Source organism: Gekko japonicus, unplaced genomic scaffold (assembly GCF_001447785.1).
Source record: "Gekko japonicus isolate JY-2015 unplaced genomic scaffold, Gekko_japonicus_V1.1 scaffold457, whole genome shotgun sequence".
Classification (NCBI taxonomy): Eukaryota; Metazoa; Chordata; class Lepidosauria; order Squamata; family Gekkonidae; genus Gekko; species Gekko japonicus.
The window spans coordinates 386,737-395,114 of NW_015164196.1; the positions used below are offsets into that span (position 1 = coordinate 386,737).

At 45.3% G+C, this 8,378-nt stretch overlaps 1 pseudogene; it reads left to right on the plus strand.

The window, feature by feature from the left end:
- Window positions 1–489: 489 nt before the first annotated feature.
- LOC107107956 lies at window positions 490–7,545 on the plus strand (annotated as a pseudogene).
- The last annotated feature ends 833 nt before the right edge of the window (window positions 7,546–8,378 follow it).

An 8,378-nucleotide genomic window follows, 5' to 3' on the forward strand; every position in this document is an offset into this window, starting at 1 on the left:
AACACTAGCTGTATTTCAGAGGGGTCAGCATCTCTGGCAGTCCCAGAACCAAATAAAGAAGGTAAAGACGACCAAGTGTTTCTGACAGTGGGATTTTGGCAGCCATCCATTTGTAGGATCCCTGACCCACCATTCTTCACTATTTTGTCAAGGTGATCCTCTGTTAAAACTCAGTGCCAGCCAGGGGCTTATGGCTTTATGTATTTGACATCTGATGGAATTGCATCTGGTATTTAACTTTCAATCTTTGGTGATTGCCTCATCATGATTTATTATTCAGTGTTCTATACTCATTGTTTGACAGCCAAATATTCACCACCAAAAGTTGGCCATGTCTGTTTTCTAAGTGACAGATGTCTGGGATTAGTGTGCTTTTGTGCAGTGAACGGGAAGCCCAACCTCTTATGAATTTATTATCCTTTTGATTATGTTTATTCTCCAGTCTTCCTTGAAGAAATATCCAAGGGGATGTGCAGCGAAATCCTAGACATGTCTACTGAAGTCCTACTGTCTGCAATAGGATTTACTCTCATGTACGTGTACAATTGTAAGGAGCTGCGGGTGGCTCAAGTGGTTAAGACGCTGAACTGCAGGCTGTGGAAGGTTAGTAGTTCAGCAGTTCCAGACCCGAGTGTGCCGCATGACGGAGTGAGCTCCCGTCTCTAGTTCCAGCTCCTGCCAGCTTAGCAGTTCGGAAGCAAGAAATTGCAAGTAGATAAATAGGTACCACTTCGGTGGGAAGGTAACAGCGTTCCGTGCACCTTGGTGTTTAGTCATGCCGGCCACATGACCACGGAAACATCTTCGGACAGCGCTGGCTCTTTGGCTTTGAAACGGAGATGAGCACCGCAACCCTAGAGTCGGACTAGACTGTCTTTCGAGCAAGGGAACCTTTACCTCTACCTTACATGTACAATTGCACAGCCTTGGTCTCTTCATCAGGCAGTTTATGGAACCTGATTTGTAGTAGACTTTCATCATATAGCTTCTATTCTCTTGTCTTGGTGCTATATTTGGCATTTCTGTTTAGAATCAACACTGTTTTTTAAACCAGACTCTAATTGTAAGTTTTAGAGCCTGTTCTTAATTTGTAAAAAACCTCAGCTGCTTCACGGAAAATGGAACTGTTGCCTTGGAAACCAAGGGCTTAAACTCGTAAGGAGACAATTTAACCTGATGCCCTGAATCTGCCCTCTGAAATGAAACACTGACATTTTTAGTTTTTGAAGTCAGCATTTAAAGGAGAAACCCACATTTTGAAATTTAAAATGCCACAGCTTGAAATGGTAAAGCTGACTCATACCAAGTCAAATCACTGGTCCATTTGTAGCAACATTTGAAGCCATTTTAAGAAAAGGACTTCTTCCCTCAGGGGCCTCTAGTCTGGCTCAATTACAAAGGGAATGATAATGTATTTTAATGACTGTGGATAACCCCTTAATGGTTTGTTAAAATGCCCACCAGGGTTTGGAAGAGATGCCCACCCCCTCATTGCCAACCTTATTCTCTCCCAAGCCCATATGGTAAGGAACTGACTAAAATCAAATTTAAGTTACAGCAGAAATTAACTATCACATTTTTACCCTTTCCATCAAGGAGTTGAAAGTGACATACCCTTCCCTCCATTTATCCTCACAACAACCCTGTGAAGTACATTAAAAAGGTAAAGGTTCCCTTGCTCGAAAGCCAGTCGAATCCGACTCTAGGGTTGCGGTGCTCATCTCTGTTTCAAAGCCGAAGAGCCAGCGCTGTCCGAAGACGTTTCCGTGGTCATGTGGCCAGCATGACTAAACACCAAGGCGCATGGAACGCTGTTACCTTCCCACCGAAGTGGTCCCTATTTATCTACTTGTAATTTCTTGCTTTCGAACTGCTAGGTTGGCAGGAGTGAAGTACATTAGGCTGAGAGAAAGTGACTGGTCCATGGTTACTTAGATGAGTGGCTGATTTGTCTTCAGTTTCTCCACACTCAAAAATTCTAAATACTATATCATGCTGTCTTTCCACTGTTCATTTTATGAAATCTGGCAGTTCAAGCCTAGCCAGTGCATAACTTCCAGTATTTCACACACACAGCCATCAAGACACAACCACTTATGCCTCTGTATCATGATGCTGATATTCCTTGGAGGTCTCCCATCCAAATACTAACCAGAGCTGAACCCCCCTTAGTTTCTAAGAGCTGATGAAGTTGGGCTAGCATGGGCTGTCCAGGTCTTCCAACGTTTCAACTTCCAAAATTTCTCAGATAAATACAGGGACCTGTTTTATGCATTGTTAACGACTGTTCACAGCTTGCTATACGCCACATTCATTCACCCTACAGTAGCTTAACCTGTTCTGTTTTTAAAGCAAAGTGGGTATTAAAGATATACTAGGAAAACTGGAGTTGTCTCCAGCAGTAGATTCACCGTTCTATATCTATACCTCAGCAGCTGTAATGGCAGGCTAGGCCTTGCATGGCACTTCATATGCAGGCATTCATGGGAATGTGTTTCTAGAAACAAGATGTACCCACTCACCTAGTCATTGGAGTCTGAATTTCTACAGACCCTGGGGAAAGAGCTGAATCCTGGGAAAAAAAGAAAATGACACCAGGAACTCACAAGTAAACATGGAAATATAGCTTGCTAGGGCTATTTTTGGGCAGGAACGCACAGGAACAGAGTTCCGGCTGGCTCCCAAGTTGGCCACGCCCAGCAGAAACTCATTAGCATAACAGGCCACACCTAACAGCAGAAACTCATTAGGATTGGCTATATTAGGGGTGTGTGGCCTAACATGCAAAGGAGTTCCTGCTACAAAAAAAGCCCTGGGTTTTGACAACAAACAAGGTAAACAGAATAACAAGCAAAAGGTGGGTGTGGCTGGATGACCACACTTCTGGTAACATGGGGGGGCGGCCTAATGTGCTAATGAGCTGTGCTGTCAGGGGTGTGGCCTAATATGCTAATGGGTTTCTGCTGTTGGGTGTGGCCTATTATGCTAGTGAGTTCCTGCTGGGCTTTTTCTACAAAAAGTGCCCTACGTATAAAGTACGATTTGTTACAGCAGATTCACGGCATCCCGGTAGGTTTTCAATGAAAGAGACATTCAGAGATGTTTCACCATTGCCTGCCTCTGTGTAACAACCCCGGTCTTATCTGGTGGTCTCCCACCTAACCCGGGCTAACCCTGCTTAGCTGCAAAGATCTGATCTGGCTAAGCCTGGGCCGTCCAAGTCAGGTCAGATACATAAACAAGCCAGGGACAGAGATTTTCCAGGGATATTTCACACATGGAAACAGCACTGTTTGTAATACATCCATTCTCATACCGAAGACCTCAGTCTGATGTTGTGCTCTCCATTATGCATTGCTGAAAGTTCTGTTCTCTGTGTGTTCCCTGCTGTATTTATTCGCTCTACAAACAGCCTGTCCTTCGCTGAGTTAAAAACAAACCCGTTGTTTGTTCTTTTGGTTAAAGACACTAGTTTAAAATGGAATGTTACCACCAACAGTCTTCAAACCAGTCTTTTGGGTTAGACGAAAAGACTAGAGGGGGCGAGGGGGCCTGCTCATTTTAGATGTTTGGGGAAGCTCTCCACAGAAGACCATTTCTGACAGAACTTTGCAGGACTTGCAAAGCTGTGGATCAGTGAAGTGGGTACCCTTCTGGTCTATTCCTCTGTGGACGGCCAAAGATCTAATGGAAGAGGAAGTGAGTTATCAGTTTAAACCTGCAGGAATCAGGGCTAAATTGCCATACGTAAAAGTCCTAGGCCATTTTTGGGATAAAATTTGGATAAAAAGTGGAATTAGGGATTAAAAAAATGGAAATCTTTTCAATTTTCTCTACTCAGAAAACAAAAAGACTTCACAGCATCTCCCCTCCAAAAAATAAAACAGAATTACCTTCCCCCTCCCTTGGCTGGCAAAGAACTGTCAAAAGATTTGCAAATCTTCTCGACAAGCTATGTTAACTTTCAAAGGGGATCTGGCAACCCTAGCTGACTCTTGTCTTTGTTGTTCAGTCTTTGTTGAGAGCCAGTTTGGTGTAGTGGTTACGTGCGCGGACTCTAATCTGGGAGAACCGGGTTTGATTCCCCGCTCCTCCACTTGCACCTGCTGATGTGACCTTGGGTCAGTCACAAGCTCTGGCACAGCTGTCCTTGAAAAAGAGCAGTTTGTGTCAGAGTTCTCTCAGCCCCACCCACCTCACAGGGTGTCTGTTGTGGGGAGGGGAAGGGAAAGGAGTTTGTAAGCCGCTCTGAGACTCCAAGTGAAGGGCGGGGTATAAATCCAATCTCTTCTTCTCTTCTTCTTCTTCTTCTTCTTCTTCTTCTTCTTCTCTTGTCTTTGTTGTTCAGTCGCACAGTCGAGTCTGACTCTTCGCGACCCCATGGACCAGCTCCCGCCAGGCCCTCCTGTCTTCCGCCGTCCTCTGAAGTTTGCTCAATTTCATGTTATTGGACACCTTCGGACCTGAGGGGCTCATCTTCCGGCGTCATATCTTTTAGCCTTTTGATACTGTCCATGGGGTTTTCTTGGCAAACATACTGGAGTGGGTTGCCATTACCTTCTCCAGGGGATCACTCTTGGTCTGAGTTCTCTGCTGTGGCCTGTCCGTCTTGGGTGGCCCTTCACGGCATAGCCCACAGCTTCATCGAACTACGCAAGCCCCCTCACCACGACAAGGCAGTGATCCATGAGGGGGGACTCTTGTCTACCCAGGCTTTTAATTAGGGGTTTTATCCTATCAGCTTTTTAATGTTCTGATTCTGTTTTAGGGATAGTTTTTATGCTGCTTATGTCTAATGGCTTGTCTTTTATACTGTGGTTTTTAATTTAAGCTGCCTTGAGCAGTATTCTGAAAAGACAGCATAAAGTAAAGGTTCCCTTGCTCGAAAGCCAGTCGAATCCAACTCTAGGGTTGCGGTGCTCATCTCCGTTTCAAAGCCGAAGAGCCAGCGCTGTCCGAAGATGTTTCCGTGGTCATGTGGCCGGCATGACTAAACACCAAGGCACACGGAACGCTGTTACCTTCCCACCGAAGTGGTACCTATTTATCTACTTGCAATTTCTTGCTTTCGAACTACTAGGTTGGCAGGAGCTGGAACTAGAAACGGGAGCTCACTCCGTCTTGCGGCACCCGGGTCTCGAACTGCTGAACTACTGACCTTCCACAGCCTGCAGTTCAGTGTCTTAACCACTTGAGCCATGTCCTAAATAAATAAATAATACTTGGAGGGGGAAGGGGGTAATGAAGGAGGAGCTCTTCTTTGTGGGCACAGCTGTGAGTACTATAACAAGAACTGAGGCTGCCAACCTCCAGGTGGGGCCTGGTGACCTCCTGGAATAACAACTGCTCACCAGACCACAGAAATCAGTTCCCCTGGAGCAAATGGCTGCTTTGGAGGGTGGAGTCTATGGAATCATACACTGCTGAGGTCCCTCCCTTCCCCAAACCCTGCCCTTCCTTCGTTCCACCCTCAGATTTACAGGAATTTCCCAAACCAGAGCTGGCAACCCTAAACAAGACGGTTGTGTAGTTTAGGTTTCTTTTCTGATTAGGGAAAGGATTGATAAAGAGGTAACCCTTTCATTTAGGTGTTTTGGAAGTTCATCACAAAAAGACCCAGGACAGATCACTTCTGAGATTAAGAATGGAAAAAGACTGTTTGAGGAGTTTCCCTACCTTTCCAAATGAGGAAATGGAGATGATTTCACAGCACCTCCAGACATTTCAGACTGCTAACGGGGTGCCCAAATCCTTATGACAAGTTAAGCCAATGTCCATTTCCAAGGGTGGCTTGGGGGGAGGTACAACCTCATCCCTAGAAGAAGTGCAGAACAAGCCTAACCCTTTGTCCACAAGAAAGGCCATTGTTTAGCATCTTTGCTGGCCTCTTATGGGTTATACAGCTAACTTAGCTCTGAGATATTTTTAGGATCTGCTGTTTCCCAGCCAACGCAACCTTACCTCCAGCCAGAGAGGTGCCATAGATGAAGGCCCTCTCAGTAGTGCCTGGATATTTCAGCTATTTATGACACAGAAGTTAAAAATCAGTGATATCAGGCTGCCAGCGGTATATCATAAAACACAGGCAATAAAAAGTACCTGTAATGCCTCCCTTTCTCTGGAATGTTTTACTGCTAAATGTTTGACAGGAACCATTTTGTAGTATCAACAGCACATTTATTTTAGTCACATGCAATTCTTTGTAAAGACAAAATTCAATAAACAGACCGGTTGTGTTTGCATGTGTGTGAGGGGAAGGGATCTGTTATCTGTCTTCCCTCTGTATAATTAAACCCCCCCCAAAAAAAGGGGATCTGAGGGAGTTAGGGTTGCCAACCTCCAGGCAGTGGCTAGAGATTTCCTGGGATTGCAGCTGATCTCCAGGTTACAGAGATCAGTTCACCTGGAGAAAATGGATGTTGGACTCTATGGCACTATGCCCCAAACCCCACCTTCCTCAGGCTCCACCCCCAAAATCTCCAAGTATTACCCATCTAGGGTTGCCAGCCTCCAGGTGGGGCCTGGGGATCTACTGCTTTTACAATCCATCTCCAGCTGACAGATAATCAGCTCCCCTGGAGAAAATGGTGGCTTTGAAGGGTGGACTCAATGGCATTATACCACACTGAGGCCTCTCCCCTCCCCAAACCCCGCCCTCTCCTGGATCCACCCCCCCCAAGTCTTAGGGCTGCCAAATCCCCCCGGGGGGCGAATTTCCCCCCACTTTGGAGGCCCAATTACCGACGCCGCGGAATCGGGCCCCGGGGGAAACCCCACCCCGGCATCCACGTCAGCCGGATGTGACATGTGACGCTGGGCACGCTGGGGGCGGGGCCACAGCCATTTGAGGGGAAAACAGAGAGTGCCCAGCGTGCCCAGCATCACACGTCACATCCGGCTGAAGTGCATGCTATTGAAAAATAGCTCTTAAAATTTTTGATTGCGTTCTTTCAAGTAAGGTCAAATTTGCCAGGAGGGACAAAGGAGCTCCATATAATAATTGGGGTAAAACTTTTATAGTAAATAACTTAATGGCAGCTTCTAAGTTGCGACCTCCTTTGGACCAAAAGAACTTTTGAATAGCTCCAGCACTTTTCTTCGCATTAGCTGACAGGTAATCAACATGGCCTTTCATATGACCAGACGACTGGATATCATACATTACAAGCAAAATCCTCTTGAAACTTCCAGCACTTGGCTTGAACCTCACCTAAACATAGCTACTTCGGTTCCAGAGCCAGCGTGGTGGCAGCGTCCTCCTGCAAGATATCAAGAAGCCAGAACGCGATGCCTGGGGCACAACTCTTGATGCCATGGAGGCAGCCCTTCAGCTGGAAAAGAATGTGAACCAGGCCCTTCTAGAGCTGCACCGCCTGGCAAGCGACCAGAAAGACCCCCATCTCTGTGAATTCCTGGAGACTCACTACCTCGACGAACAAGTCAAAGCTATCAAGGTCCTGGGGGACTACATCACCAATCTCCGGCGGCTGGAAGTATCCCAGGGGGGAGTATCTCTTTGACAAACACCTAAACATATTATTGTAGATATAAATATCATCTATGGCAAGACTGCTCTTATTTTTATAGTTTCTAAAGTTGAGGAGGACTGGCCTCAGGCTCTTCCTTCAAGTGTGTTAATCATACCAAAGCACACGTATAGCTTTACAAACCATGTTAAAGGTTTATGTCCTTATGGTATTCACCTATATCCTTTTGAGAGATAGAAAAGGAAGAGAATATGGGGGGAACTACTAGGATTTTTTTTAAATTAGGTTGGTAAAGACAAAGACAGAACGTTTTCCTACAGGTTCCTACAGGTTTTAATGTCTGTTCCCTATGAGATCTAATTGTTAGACGAATAACATTTTAACAATGAACAACAGAGCACAGAAACACCCTGTGAAGAGAATAAAAATAACAGCAACTCTCATAAAGGAAAATCCAGACATTCTCCTCCTGTAAGAAACTTACCTTTAAAATGAAGAGGTGTCAAAAATAGGTGAAAAAATATATTCCTTTTATCAGCACTGCAGATACAGAGTTTTCTAACGAACAAAAAAGTGAAATGGTATACTTTTAAGAGATCTGACTGCCTACCAGAAAATAATATTGCAAGTTTAAAAGACCTTTTGAATAATCTGTTACACTGCGTTGGACTTGGAACGTAGTGAAAAGAAACCTTAGTTTTAAAAATGGGAGAAAGATCCAAATGATCAGATGCCACAAGGAGGATTGCTAACTTCTTGACCTCTTTAGGCAGGCCATTCCACAAGGGCGACTGATAGGGTTGCCAATGTCCAAAGGATGGCTGGAGAGGCTCCCAGAATTACAATGGATCTCCAGGCCATAGATACCAGTTCACCTGGAGAAAATGGCTA